Genomic DNA, 17,377 nt, shown 5'->3' with positions numbered 1-17,377 from the left:
TATAAAATATAAAAGTACACAAAATCCTATTCCATAATTTTTTAATTAATTTTAAAATTTTTAAATAATATTATAAATAAAAATAAAAATTTATTATTTAATGTTTACGGTGCTAATAAATTTACTATTTAATTTTTTAATTTTTTTTAAAATAAAATCTCTTAATTTTAAAAGATGTATTAAAATTTATTTGATAATATGAAAAATATACTAATTAATTATTTTATTAATTGTAAATATTAAATATTATAAAATAATTTAAAATACTCATAATATAAAGAGATTAATTAATAAATTTTTTAAAATATTAAATAATCGACTAATAAATTTTTTAAAATAATAAATTAATTAACGGTTAAAATAAATGAAATTATTAATGATTAGATTTTTTAAAATATTAAAAATATTTTAATATATTTTTTAAAATTAAAAAATTATTCAAATAGTATAAATTAAATAATAATTTTCACTAAATAAAACAACATGCCAAGAAAATAGATTTTTTTTTTCAAAAAAATATAATTTAAGATTTAAAAAAAATAATTAAATATTTCGATAATACGTTTTATTTCCAAGTTGACATATTTAATGAATTTTCACTCACAATTAATTTGAATTTTAGGAATTATTAAATTAATTAATAATTTACATGTTTAGGCCGATTCTAAAGTTGATTGGGTGAAAATTAAATGATATTTTGTAAAAATATTTATTCTTTCAATGGATTAATTTCTTCCGCTATTTTTGAATTTAAATATTTAAATTAATTAATTTCATGAATTTTTTAATTTTAATTTGCATAAAAAATTTAATTTCAATTTATTTTTAATTTTTATAGAACTATTTATAACAGATTATAAATTATGACTACATAATATTTTCAAAATTTTATAATTAGCTTTAACTTCCAATTTTCATTTGATTATTTTCTATTTATTTGAATTTACAATTATCTTAAATTTTTATAATCCAAATTTATTTCTTTGTTTAATTTAAAATATTGTATTAAAATATATAAATAAAATTCCATTTAATATTAAAAAGTTTTTAGAGTTAATGCTCTAATTATAAAAAAAAGGTTATTTGAGAAAAAGTTAGGTGTTTTTTCATATTCTTTTAATTTTCTTAATTGTAATCATAACTACCAATTTAATGCTATTATTATTTTGGCAACAAAACAACTAATACCATTAGTAATGCTGACGTGATGTGGTCCCACCAAAATCATTCCAAGGATTAGTATACAAACCAAATACAACTAGAATTCAACCCATAACCCAAGCCTGCCACAGAAATCAACTCACAGCATGGACAGATATTATTTAGTTTGCAGTTAAAAAAATCAATCCAACCGATTTAATTTAATAATTCATTTCAGTTTATATAATAAATTATTTCTGTTAAATTTTAAATTTAAAAATTATTAATTTATTTATTTCAATTCAATTTTAATTAATAAAAATTAAATATGGAATCAATTAATATATAATATATTAAAGAGTGATTTACAATTTAGTCCTTGAGTATTGCCATTATTAACAAGTCAATCCCTATATTTTTAGAAATCTATTAAAACGTCCTTATATTTTATTTCCGTCAACAAAATAGTCATTCCGTCCTATTTTCCGTTAAAATTAGATAAAGGAGGAGAGAGAAAATTTTTATCAACAAAACATCCTATTTTCCGTCGCCTCCTTTTTCTCTAAGATGAAGAAGAAGAATAATAATAATAATAATAATAATAATAATAATAATAATAATTAGGGGTAATTTAGTCTTTTACTATATTTTTAACGGCAAAAATAGACAGAATGACTATTTCATTGACGGAGAGAAAATATAAGGATATTTTAATAGGTTTCTAAAAATACAGGGACTGACTTGTTAATAATGGCAATATCCAGGGACTAAATTGTAAATCTCCCAATATTAAATCCATATTACATGTATTGATATGTACTTTAGTGGTGAAAAAAGCTACACGTAAGATAATGACTTGTATAGGCCATGAAAGCATTGTCTTATTCTTTTTTTCTTACCTTTTTTAACAAATAATATCAATAGTACATTCTCAACGAATCTCATCCATTTTTTTCCTTTTATAGATTCATTCTTTTCTTTCACCAAAACCCTACTACCCCTTATTATTCTCGCTCCTCTTGTGGTGTTGCCGTCTCCATTTCTCCTCTACGGTTTTTTTTTTCAACTCCTTTTCTATTCTTGCCTCTTCACTTTCTCTGCTTCTTTTCGAGTCACCTTGCATTTCTCTCTTTCGCCACGATCATGATTGATTCCTCCTAAGACGAAGTCGATAATCCCATGTCAATGGTGTATTGTAGTAATCGATTGTGTGATGAAGCCTTGATTGATCTCTTCACAATCGAAGTCATTGAGGGATGTCATAGGAGACGAAGTTGATGGCCACCAATGGCTTTTTCTTTTCTCTCATCTCATTCTTAGGAGATTTTCTAAGATTTAATTGTTGCTCATGAATAAACTCTAGTTTTTTTTGTTTTGAATGTGATTTGTATGCATCTTTAATCTAATGATATGTATAAGTGTGAATGATTAATTGTTACTTTATAAATTGCCTCAATGGAAGAATGGATATATTTATATTTTTTAATGAATTTTAAATTGATTTGTATGTAATTTTTGATTGATATGTAAAATTATGGGTGATTATATAGTTGATGTATGAGGCTTTTTTTTTAATGAAATTCATCAAAGAAGCATTTAAAAAACCTGTATTTTTTGATATCAAATAGATTTTTGAATCGGATCGAACTAAATTTTGTAATTTGATTTAATTCGATTCCTTCACTAGTTTGGTTCGGTTCGATTTTCACAATTAATAAATTCAATTATTTCGGTTTTGGGTAGTTCAATTTGTTACTGAATTGAATCGATCGATACTTAGCCCTAGCACCAATCGCCACTATCACTGATCATCACTACCATCATCATCGATTAAATCAAAGCAGCAAAAAAAATATAGCAACAACAATGACAAAAAAAAATAAAGGCACAAGAAATAATCATGCATGCCCAAAATGGACTCTTATAGGTAAACACAAATTCAAGACAGCTCAAAAACAAATCTAGCGCACAAGAAGCAGACGCCGTGATAATATGCACATTTTGTAGTTTTAATATTATAAAAATATTTAGATATTGAGTTTGATTTTATTTAAAACCGATTGATTTGCTTGAATTTTGATATTTTGGTAGGTTAAACAAGAATTGGAGAATAACAAGAGAAAAATCTAATTTAAACTGTACATTCTGAAATCAAAAGAATCGTGAGCGTAATCAAGTTTACAGAAGGATAAGAGGTAGAGTCATGTTTGAACTCTAACTATCAGACTATTGCATTATGGACTATATTATGTGCATAACATATTTGACGAGAGAAATCAGAGTTCAGTTTTAAATCCAAGAAACAAACAAATAACTCCCATCTCTCAAAATATACTCGACTTTGATTTTGATTACTTATATTTAGGTTGAGCTATGACTCTTAGTGCTTTAAAAAGAGGACATTTAATGTACAAAGTATCTCATATTTCATCTCATCTCTCATTTATCATTCTTAATTAGCTTAGAAGGCTGAAAGCACTCTTCTCATTATGGTGTTTCAGCCATGCATATATGTAGCTAAGTTCTTCTTTCAGTTAAATGATAATTAAGATTTCAGTTTAATTAGTTATGAGATTTATGTGATTCTATTATTTTCTTAATTATTCTTGATATTTATATTATTCCTGTAACTAGTGTTTATTATTATTCTAGTAATTGTTATAATAAGGTCCATTGTGTAATTGTTAGAATAATATATTGCTAATCAGATTGATTAAATTCGTAATTATTTAGTTTAATATGAAATAGGTGGTGAATTAGGTTGTGTAAGACCTTCATAAATAACAATATAATCTAACTTAAATGAACAGAGCGCCTTGCGTTTGTTAGTTAGAATCAGATCCTTCTAATTCTTAATGCGATAATTGGATTAAATTCTATGAGTGTCTCCTATGGTTATCCAAGAATTAGAATTAGTTAACGAACATCTCTTAACTAGTTTAAAATCTAAGAAATGATTGGATATATGAAGCAATTTCGATATCTATAACTGATTTATCAATAATTAATTTGGAATTATTTTTATATCTGTAATCAAACAATAAAGCTGAAACTAAGATTATTCCTTTGACTGAATATTTCTCATCTTATCTTTTATCTTACATTTAATTGCTTCTTTTTTTGAATTAGTTTTATTTATTTTTACTTCTCTATATTCAAAACCCTCCTATTTTATTTTATTTTATTTTATTTTTATTTCTTTGTTCATTCAATAAAATTTATTTATTTATCAATCTCTATGGGATCGACCTTGCTCACCACTATCGCAATTTATTTTATTTTAGAAAAGCAGAAATTTATTTTTTATAGTTTTGACGCCCATTAAATTTTGGCACCATTGCCGAGACTGATTTAAATTGATTTATTAATTCTTTTGAATAATTTTATTTAATCTTGCAGCTAAATCTTGGATTTGCTTATAGAGATTTATTGCAGCAATGTGATGTATTCAAATTTAAGCTGTTATGAACCATCTTTCTCTTTTCTTGCATCACAACTTTCATATTTGACTAGTTTGGTATAAGGTATTGCTATAAGAAACCTGCAACAGCAAGTAAATGCAGTGGGTGAACTTTATAATCCTCCTCAAAAACAATATGATGCTTGCTTGAACACTTATAATTAAGGATAGGGAGATCATTCAAATTTCAACTATAGAGCAATGCCGACCTGTTTCTAAAATCCTCAGCAACAGCTAGCATTTTCATCAAATTTAGGTATGTCTCTTGAGGATATTGTTAAAAGTTTAGCAATTAACACTCAAGAATTTCAGCAGGAAACAAGGGAAATAATTCAAAATTTAAAAACACAAATGAGCCAACTAGCTACCTCCTTAAGCAAATTGGAGTCTCAAGAGGAATTACTTTCCCAAACAATAGTCAACTCACTCAAGGGAGAATGTGAGTATTGTTACATTGAGAAGTGAAAAAGAGTTGCTACAAAATCCTCGTGAGGTAGGTCGTGGGCACGACGAAAATGCAGACCTGGAGAATGAAATTTCAGCACCTAAAACAAATAGTAAATTGACACCCGCACATAAACTAGCTAAACATGATGATCTAATAATCAAACCTCCTTTTCCTTGAAAGGTTAGCCAAGTCCAAAAAGAAGAAAGAAGAGATGAGATCCTTGAGAGATTTTACAAAGTGGAGGAACCAAAAGTGGAATTGAAGTCATTGTTCGATCAACCACCTCTATTCGTAAATGAGAATGGCACTTCACACGGTTTGAAAGTACAATTTCAACAAGTATTTCTCAAGCCATTTTACGAAGAATTTAAGGTAAAACTAACTAAGGATGTCACTTTTAGTGACCCAACGCCAATTGTCTAATGGTCATGATATTCAAATAAAATCTAGCTAAGACTATAAATTATAACTATTTCTTCTCTTATCCCTCTAATTTTTTTTTTTTACTTTTTTCTTTAATTTAAAAAAAATGTATTTTTCTTTGATAGCCTAGATTTTTTCTTTTTATTCTCTTAGGTAACGGTAAAGACAAGGATATGTTTTGAGAGTGTTTATTTCATTTACAATTCTCATAGAGAAATGTTTGTGTTTTCAGTTACGTACATAACCACATCCACGACGCTTACAAAGTCAAACCCTCTTGTTCAGATTTTCATTTTACTTCATCTCTTTTTTATTTATTTTATCTTATAATTTTTTTTAATCAAGTCTTCTTTCCCAATAATCTGATCTGATATGATACACTACCATTTGCAATTTTAAGTTTTTACATGTCTGAATTCTTATATCATACCCAAAATGATATGTTTTACTGCAGGAGTTAATGGAGGCTTATTTTATTATTTATTCTTATTTTATTATTTATTCCTTTATTTTTATTCTTAATTTTACTTTTATTTTTTACTCTTCGCACTTACACAACCCTAATCATTTTCTTTTTTTTTTCTCTCACCATATTGCAGCCGCACATCACCCTCTCCATGACTCTCAAACAATGGTCAATCACTCACTCTTCCTTCATTGATAGTCGATGAGCAAAGATCTTCACCGGGCGAAATCCATCGTGCGATGAATCTCCACCATGAGCAGCTGACAACCACGATGTGATACCACTAAATCGCAACATAAATTCCATGTCCAACCTATTGTGCGATGTCCACCATGCCCCTGTCTCCATGAATGATGATTTCTCTCTCCAAGTATATATTGCAACTACAAAGATTTGAAGATATGATATGCATAGCACATTGAGGATAACTTCATTAAGTTCGTGCCTTTGGTTATATCCACAGCTAAACCTATGACACTACATCTTATCAATAGATCTTTTCCACCCACCAGGAAAGTACTTGAATCTATATTTTCTGTTATTTGAATGTGAATTTTAAGTGTGGGGAGGAATGTTTTTGATGACTTGCTTTATATAGCTTTGTTCCATATTGAGAGCAATGTGACTTAAGTGTGGGGGAGAGTTACAGTTCATATATATGCTGCTCATCTGTTTTTGTGTTCTTTAGTTTTAGTTTTATTTTCTTTTATTTTAATTATTTTCTATTTTATTTGGTTTGTTTATTTTCTTTAGTTAAAAAAAGACTTTAGAGTTAAATTAAATTATTTTAGATAGTTAACATAAATGATATTTTCTTATCTTTTTATGTAAATTATGAGCGATACTAGCATTTTTTTTTTATGAGTTAAAATCATAAACCATATAAGTTAACATAATCTCATTTCACCTTTTAAAAATAATGTTAATTGTGTTTTGTAATATATATATCTTTTTACATTTAAGCACCACTGGATATGGGTTTTTTTTAATATATAGATCGATGATAATAATAATAATAATAATAATAATAATAATAATAATAATAATAATAATAATAATAATTAGTATTATTGTTGTTATTATTTGATTTGTTATTTAATTATAAAAATTATTATGTTATTCAATTTAAAATATTATATTAAAATATATAAAAAAATCTCACTTAATAATAAAAAATTTAGAGGTAATATGCGAATTATAAAAAAGAAAGTATTCATATAATTTAAAGAAAATTCTTAATTGAATCGGTTCGCCATTGACTCGAGTATTTTTAAGGCATATATAAATGGATCTTACTATGAAAAATTTTTAAAAATTGACCTTATTTAAAAATTTTAAATTCGTAATAAATTGAGTTTATTTAAAAAATTTCCTGTAATTTAACAGTTTTATGGCAATTAATCATACATGCTTATGTATTTTTTTTCTTTATTGTAATAATAACTTTCAATTTAATGATATTAGTGCAAGTTTAGTCCAGTAGTAAAGTGCATATCAGTAAATATGAGATATCTCAGATTTTATTCTCTTAATTTTCGGTTTCCATTTAAAAAAAAATTAATACTGTTAATATTTTAAAACAACTAATACCACTAAAAATGCTAACATGATATATTAATTTTCTTTTCCTTATTAATGATTATGTAGTTTCATCAAATAAAAAAAAATGAAAATTATATATATACAGCATTTTTAAAAAAACCATAAATTTAATTAGCCATATCATTTTATCATTTGTATTTGTGAAAAAGTAGAATAATTTGTAATTTAAATTTCAAAATAAAAAAGAAATAATTTCAATAACAAGAATTCTCATCTCAATACCTCTCTCTTAATTTCCCTAACTAAAACCTCTTACGCCTTGAACGAGTTAAGTTTCTGCTCACCAAAATCCCTATTAAATCACAATTACATTTGAATTCAATTTGCACTCATCAGTTGATTTTGAACAGAATTAGAAACCCACGTATCCCATCAGTGTAAAATACAACCGGAAGAACCAAAGAAAACATGAAAACTTCCACTACAAGAAAAGAAATTGATTATAACACTTTTAAATTTGTATATAAATTTATTTTTTCTACTTTATTAGTTTATTTTCTTTATATTTTTTCCTTTGAAAATCAAGATCCAGGCCTAAGATTAGTTTGTAGAAAAATTTTTGTGTTAGAATTAGGGGAGAATATATTTCGGTTCAAATCGAAAAACTGAATCAAACAGATCAATTTCAGTTCAGCAATTTGGTTAGTCGTACCATTCTGTTTTGTTAGTTTAATATTTTTCAGATTATTCGATTCGGTTTAAATGTGTTAAATAACGGACTAACCAAATTAACCTATTTTACTATATACTATTATATTAACCCTTATCCAACCCAACCATCAACCTAAGTCCAATCTCTTTTCTCTCATCTTTTACCCAATCCAATCAACAGCGCAAGCCTCAATATATTAAATTTATAAATATCTGTTTTGATATAACTGAATCAATTTTTATCAATTTAGTTCGGTTCAATTATATCTTAATAATCGGTTTAGTTCAATTTTAATTTTTTAAAATTTAATTTTTGATTTTTTTATTTGATTCGGTTTGAAACCTAACCGAAGCCCGTTTTGACAGTATTAGTTTTGTTTTATTTCAATTTAGAGATTCTAATTAGGCTTGCACAATCGGTCGGTTCAGTTCCAAATCGAACCGACTTGGAATCGCTCATATTTTTTTTTATTTGAATAAAAGATTTGATATCCATTTTTAAAATGAATTTTTTTATTTGGTCCGTTTTAAGATCGAGTCCACAAGAACTCAATTAGATGGATTCGTAGACTATCCATTTTAAAAAATACTAAAATAGTATATTTTTATTTATTAATTTTATGTTTTGTAGATAAACATTAAGATGTGGATGGTAAGAAAAGGGTTGATAGTGGAGATATATCAATTTTTAAAATAAAATTTAAATATTATTGATTTAGAGAAAAATGATGTTAAAAATCTTGATATTTGAAATTTAAAATATTATCTATATTTTGATATTTAAAATTTTAATTTTAGAACTATGCTGTGTTTGTTAAGGGTATCTCTAGGTTTATAAAGCATACTGTTACATTAATGAAATTTTATATTTATAAACATCTAGGGTGAGCAGTATTTGGTTTAAATCGAAAAAATTGACCGAATCGATTTAATTTGAAATTTTTATTCGATTTTTTATTTATTTTGGTTTGATTCAGTTTTTAATTTCAAAATTTTCGATTATTTCGGTTTAGTTCTGTTTTGATCAGAAAAAATCGAAAAAATCAAACTGAACCGATTTAGTGATAATAATATATTATTTTTAATAATATAGAAAAATTAAATCATATTAAGATTAAAATATTTTAATTAAATTTTAAAATATTAAAAATAAAGTGTAAAAAATAAAAAATTTATTAAAAATCGAAATAGATCAAATCGAATAGAATCAAACTGAATCAGACCGGTTCGGTTCGATTCGGTTTTTTATTGAAATCAGTTCGATTCGGTTTTTATAAATACTAAAATTTTGATTTTCGGTTTATTCAATTCGATTCAGTTTTGAACCGAACCGACCGAATGCTCACCCCCTATAAACAATTATTGATATAATTTCCTAAAAGAAAGTTGTTATATTTTTTTATAGTTGTGCATTGTTTTTTCATATAAATCAATTTTAATTATGTAAGCAGAGTAATTGGAAAGAACACCAAACATCAAAAGGAAAGTAATGGCGTTTCTATTAATAACAAATGACGGGGGAGTTAACGTGAGTAATTCATTTATAAATATTAATTTCAACATAATTTTTCAATTAAGTGTTTTACTATTTATTTCTTATAGTTTATAAAATTCATTAATTAATTTCTCAATTTTATAAAAAGTCTACTAATTAGTATCTCTATATTAAGGGTATTTTAAACTTTTTTAACATTTAACTACTCGTTGTTCTAAAATAAGTAACCGAGAGAAAGGTGAATGAGTCGCTTTACCAATTTTTCAACCATTGCTCTGTGTTTTAATGAAAATTTGTGATTACTAATTCGAAGTGTAAAAAGAGTAATGGCTTAAAATAAATATGTTAAAAATTTTCTTAAAAGATTAAAAAACCAATTTATCACAGACAAACACGTACTGAATAGATATAGATAATGTAAAGTAGAATTAAATTAACAAGTTAATTTTTAACATATTCTCATTAGCATTTATTTAACTTGTAAACATATATCTTATATAAATAATGAAAGTTATAAATAAAGAATTTAGGGATAAGAAAATCAAACATAAAAATTTATAATGGTTCGGCTAACACTGTCTATATCCACTCTCTCAAAAACTTTCTTTAAGTCTTCACTCCACTAAACCTCTTTTACCATGCAACATGAGAACGGTCTTACATATAACGACAATCTTTTCAGATACTTGTAGACCTTTATAAGTTGATATACTTCTACCTAAACTTCAATAGGTGCTTAAAACCTTTATTAAGTGAACACACTTGATCAATTTTTATGTAGATTTTAATTAAAAAAGAAATACTCTCAACAACTCTCAGTGATTACAACGGAATGTTATTAAAATGAGAGAGAAAATATTTATCGATGAATATCAAAACTTTGAATGAAAAACTTTTAACATAAGAGTTTTGATGCTCTTAGAAAATCAGTGCTTCCATTCCTAATTTACGAAGAAATTCAATCTCTTAAATAAGTATCTGAAAATTTTTTTTCTTAGCTATCAACAGTAATAAATTTTGAAAATAGTAGCCGTTATAATATTGAAATTCGTGCACACCGAAATAAATTAAATGCGCAAACTGAAAGTAGTTAGCTAAAAATAAATGCAAACAAAAATTAAATACCTAAATTTAAACTGCATCTAAAATTAAATGTCTAATTTTAACTTTCTAAAATTTTAATTAGCTAAAACAATAATTTTTAAATTCTTGCTTTTTGAAATTTTTAGAATAAAATTTTTTTTTCAAAAAATATTTAAATAGAATAAAAGGAAAAAATTTTATTATTGGCATATCAACTTATTCACTCATTTACAATAAATCCTAAAATTACTTAGTTTCACTTAGTTTCCTTTGATTTATCTTATATTGCCTTAAAAGTCTTCTTCCTTTATGTTGCAGAAAACTTCTTTGATCTTCAATATTTTCCAAATACTCTATTTTTAATACTAATTAAAGATAGTTAGATAAGTAAAATTTATTAAATTTTGGTACCATAAACTATTTCAAAATTAAAACTATCTCAAATTTGATTATATATTATCCAAATTCATCTTAATAACTTTCGGTCAGACCGAATACTAAAAAATACCTAACTCATCCCATGATTATTCACTTTTATAACGAGCACTTCAAAAATTAGATAATAAAGCAAAAATATTTTTGATTTCTCACCGTCTTTCACCACTGCTGAAGCCACGCAGTTTTCTCTCCCAATTCCATGAAACAACCTCCAATATGACTCTCCTTTTTCATAATTGCTAATCCTACCACCTTCTGGCCCAAACATCAAAATCTACTAGTTCATAAGATATAATAAACATCAAATAAATGATGTAAATCCAATTATAAAATAGTAAAAATAAATATTGGAAAGCCATTAGAAATATTTAAAAATTATAGTTGAATTTAGGGGTGAACATTCGGTCGGTTTGATTTAAAATCGAATCGAAAAAATCAAAAATTAAAATTTTAGTATTTATAAAAATCAAACCGAATTGATTTTGATCAGAAATCAAATTGAACCAAACTGGTCTGATTCAATTTGATTTAGTTTGATTGATTTGAATTTTTAATAAATTTTTTATTTTTTACACTTTATTTTTAATATTTTAAAATTTAATTGAAATATTTTAACCTAATATCTCTATATTATTGAAAATAATATATTATTATCACTAATTGATTCAGTTTCTTTTTTTTTATTTTTTTCTCATCAAAACCGAATCGAACTAAAATAACCGAAAATTTTAAAATTAAAAATTAAATCGAATCAAAATAAATAAAAATCGAACTAAATTTTTAAATTAATTTGATTCTGTCAATTTTTTCGATTTATATCGAATACTGTTCTCCCCTAATTAAATCTCACGTCGATTTAAAAAGAAAATAATGCGACTCTTATATGAGCCCTAAGCACTTCTCTATTGTTAAACATATATTTCATTACTCTATTTGTATTTTTTCCAAAGAATCTTTTAGAATAATAATAAAAATTAATAACCTTTTTTAGTACGAATAATTTTATAAAAAAAATTTAAATAAATTTTAAATTTTTATATATAATAAAAAAATTTGAATTAAAAAATTTTAAATTTTTTTATTTTAAATAAAAATTTTGTACAAAGACTTGATTTCAAATAAAAGGAAAAAAATAAATTAAATCTGGAGTTTAAATCTTCTCAATGACTTATTCTAATGTATTAATTTTTCTGATAAAAAAAATTATTATGTCATTTATACAATGAATTAATTGACTTTTGTATTTTTTGAATAAAAAATAATAATTATTTAATTTTAATAGTTGTTGATTTATTTCAAATGAATAAATTTTACATAAACAAAAATATAAATAATATGTTAGCTGAAATAATGAAAGATCTTATATTTAAATTTAAATTAATAAAATATGAGTGTAGAAATAAGTTGATATAGATAAGAAAATTTTCATTTTAAATTTTGTCATTTTCCAAATTTTTAATGAGAAATAAGTGATAAATAAGTTAAATGTGGTGTTTGCTAAAGACATTGGCCCAACTTGCTTTCTCTTTTGCTCTCAGCTTAGGGCCCACTTCACCCAAAAAGCATCTTGGGCCTCTCTTTCTGCATTAAACGATTTCACCTTGGGGAGAGCATATATCGGTTTGAATTAAAAAATCGAACCGAATTTATCAATTTCGATTTAATGATTTGATTAATCAAAATATTCAGTTTGGTTCAGTTAGTATTTTTCAGTTTATTCAATTTTTGATTCGGTTAGGTTTAAACATGTTAAACAATCGACAAACCGAATAACTGATTTTAAATATGTTTTTATTATATGAAACACTGATTTTATATGTATTTTTAAATTTTATATAGATTTATATAAATTTTTTAAATATTATTATTATATATTCATAAAATATTTATTGATAAATTTATGTAAAATATTTATTGAATTATACAACTGAAATTAGAAGTAAAAAATTTTAAAAAAAATTACAGATTTTCGATTTGAAGTAATCGAACCAAACTGAATTGATTTTTATCGATTCGATTCAGTTCGATTATATCTTCATAATCAATTTTTTTGTTTTTAATACTTTTACAATCTGATTTTTAATTTCGAACCGAGGGATTGCACAGCATTAATTTCACCAAAATAAATTGTTATTTTAATATTATTAAAATAATAATTTAAAATTATTATAAAAAAATATTTTTATTATAATAATATATTTTAATATATAATTTATTTTTTATTTAATAAACTTATAATTATAGCCGCACTTTTTATTCACGCTAAAAATATAAATAAATTGTTGATTTATCTATAATAATAAAGACAGATGTATTAAATTTTAAATTATTACTACCTTTTAAATATAAAATAATAATTTTTAATCACTATTTTAAATCTATTTTTATAGTATTTATAAATATTAAATAATATAAATATTAAAAATTAAAATTAATTAATTAAGATTTTCTTTAATCTTTTAATTAAATAGTTTAATTTTATAAAATAAATGGATTTTTAATTAAATGATTAAAAATAGGAAAAATTACTTTTTAGTCCCTGAGGTTTAACGTAATTTACACTTCTATCCCTCTATTTTGACGACTCAACACTTAAGTCTCTCACTTTCTCTTCCGTCTAAATTCATAGTCCTTCCGTCAAAAATAGCCGTTTGGTCAAAGAGTCAAAGGTGAGGTGAAATTTTTTACCAAAAATACCCTTAATAAAATTATTAAAATTATTTTTTTCAAGGTGAAATCCCTTAATGAAATTACATTTAACAAAATACATAAGCACATTAATTTAATTTTTATAAAAAGGACATAAATGAAAAGAAACAAACATATATAAATTTTAGTGAATAAATTTAAAAAATTAAATAATTTTCATTTAGATATTTCAATGAACCAAAATTAAGTATTATTTTTTTTATTTAGTTTTTAATTTTAATAATATAGAAATTTCAAATACCAAAATTTAATATCTAGTTAATAATATAAAAAATAACTTCAAATTTCAAATTTGATAAGTTTAAAAAATTTTAAAGCATTAGAACATAAAGATCTTAAGGAATTTTAATTTTATTTAAGCATTAATTTATAAACTTTAATAATAATTAATACATTTTATAATTGAAATTTTGATTAATAATTTATTTTAAATTATTTTTACATTAATTGATATTTACCAATGAATGAATAAAATAAGATCATGTGGTAAGTTTTAAAATATTATTATTGAAATTTTCAATTTTTAAATATAAGAAATGTTTTTGAAAATAAATACTTAAAATTTATAAATAATTGGGAGAGAGATTGACATTTTTTTTATTGTTGTAAAAATAAAATCCATAAAATTTTAGTTTTATTTTTTTATTTATTTTGATTTGATTTTTAATTTTAAAAATTTCAGTTATTTCAATTCTGTTTGATTTTAATTAAAAAAATTAAAAAATCAAATCAAAATTAATTATTAATAATAATATATTATTTTTTATAATATAAAAAAATTAAATTATAATTATTATTGAAATATTTCAATTAAATTTTATAGTATAAAAAATAAAGTATAAAAAATAAAAATCTATTAAAAATGCGAATCGAACCAAATCAAACTAAATTAGAATGATTCGATTCAATTTAACTTTTTTTTAAAATCGATTCAATTTGACTTTTACAAATACTAAAATTTTAATTTTAATTTATTTAATTTAATTTAATTTTAAATTAAATCGACCAAATATTCGCTTCTTAACTTCTCTTCCTTTCTCTGTTTTTCATAAACTTTTTCAATATATTTTAGAATTTTAAAATTCATTTTACAGATAATTCAGAAGATATACTTTCAAAATTTTATACTTAAAAACCATATCACAATCAACATTAAAATAGATGATGTGGATTTTACATAAAATGTCACATTATTAATGAAAATTACATGGCATGCCACATTGTCTCTGAACTTAATATGCCATACCACATCATTTATAAAATATTATGTCAGCATGTCAATACCATATTAGCAATATTTAAGGCAGTTAGTCATAAGGGTGTAATCGAGTCGAGCCGAGCCGAATTTTGTAAAATTCAAGCTCGTTTATTAAAAAAGTTTGGAAGTTCGAGCTCGAGCTCGAGCTCGACTCGAGCTCTAGTATTTGATTCGACCTCGACTCGAGAATTAAATATTATAATCGAGCTCGATTCGAGCTCGACTCGTGAAAGGCTCGTTCGATTTAATAACGAGCCTAATTCGAGCTCGAGCTCGAAAAGCTCGATTAAGAAGCTCGTTAATAAAATTCGAGCTCGAACTCGGAAAGCTCGATTAAGAAACTCGTTAAAAAAGCTCGAGACCGAGCTCAAAATTAAAAAGTTTGGTTTGAGCTCAAGTTTAGGCTCGAGCTCGAATTAATAATTACACTTTAATCAGTTTTTAATCATCATTAATTTAAATAATATAAAAAAAAGAGAGTGTACATAAAAAAAATTACGTAACACAATTTATAACTAAAATAACACAAATAAATATAAATTCAACAACATAATAAAATTAGATTACACACAAAATTTAATATCAAACGAATAAAGTTAATTCCAACTTCCAACAGTTGAAACAAGCTAATATAATTTAATTATCTTCATAATCATCTTCATACTTGTTCAATTAGTTAACTTGAATTTCAACTTCAACATCCATATAACCTTAATTAATTATTATTAATATACTTTGATAATTATTATCATCTTTTATATTGTATGCTTAATTATATACAAAAAAATTTTTATAATTATACTTTAATTTTAAAATGTATATAATTTTTACAACTCAATTTATCATGTAGTACTATAATTTTAAAAAATACTTATTATAATAATTAATATTAATTATTTGTGATTATACATTAATTTTATGGAATCTTATTATAATAATTATATTCAAAAAAATTTTATAATTTAATTTTAAAAAATATTAATTATAATAATTAATCTTAATTATTTGTAATTTTCAATACTATAATTTTTAAATATTTATAATAGTTTAAATTTTATAACTTTATAGTTATTTTTATTTTTTTAATAATATATGAACTTGTTCATAAATTTATTTAACGAATTGGTTCACCAATTTATTTAAACAATATTACTCACGAGCCTATTTAACGAGTCTGCTCGTGAGCCTTCTCAACGAGCCAGCTCGCGAGCCTTCTCAACAAGCCAGCTCGCGAGCCTAAAAACGAGCCAGCTCGCGAGCCTAAAAACGAGCCAGCTCGCGAGCCTTAACGAGTCGAATACTATGGAGCTCAAGCTCAACTCGTTTAAGTGACGAGCCTCAAAATTGAGCTCGAGCTTAGGTCGTTTAAAAAACGAGCCGAACTCGGTCGAGTTTTTATCGAGTCGAGTCTCGAGTAGCTCACGAATAGTTTGGCTCATTTACAGCCCTATTGTTCTTACAATGCTAAGGGATGAAAGTATATATTTCAATTGACAATGAAATAAAATACAAGCCATTAATGCTAAAAGTGCTATTGTAATGGGTCCAATATATAATTATGTGAATTTTAAAGAATCAATAAAAAAAATTATATATTTTTTTAATTTTTATAATTTTACTCTATACGAGGGGTGAGCAGTATTCAGTTCAAATCGAAAAAACCGACCGAACCGAATTGATTTAAAAATTTAATTCGATTTTTTATATATTTCGATTCAGTTCGGTTTTTAATTTTAGAAATTTTGGTTATTTAGGTTCGGTTCGGTTTTGATCAGAAAAAACCGAAAAAACCGAACCGAACCGATTAGTGATAATAATATATTTTTTCAATAATATAGAGAAATTAAATCATATTAAGATTAAAATATTTTAATTAAATTTTAAAATATTAAAAATAAAGTGTAAAAGATAAAAAAAAATTATTAAAAATCGAAACCGATCAAACTGAACTTAAATCGAACCGAATCAGACCGGTTCGATTCGGTTCGGTTTCTGACCAAAATCGGTTTGGTTCGGTTTTTATAAACACTAAAATTTCGATTTTTGATTTATTCGATTCGATTCAATTTTTAACCGAACCGACCGAATACTCACCCCTACTCTATACTATTTTAATTATCAATTAAATTATAAATTTACTATTATTTTACTGTTAGTGTCTAATGAAATTATCATGGTCATATCAATAAATTTCAAGTTATAAT

This window comes from Manihot esculenta, chromosome 1, assembly GCF_001659605.2.
Source record: "Manihot esculenta cultivar AM560-2 chromosome 1, M.esculenta_v8, whole genome shotgun sequence".
NCBI classification, from domain to species: Eukaryota; Viridiplantae; Streptophyta; class Magnoliopsida; order Malpighiales; family Euphorbiaceae; genus Manihot; species Manihot esculenta.
Note: the sequence above shows the minus strand (reverse complement) of the source record.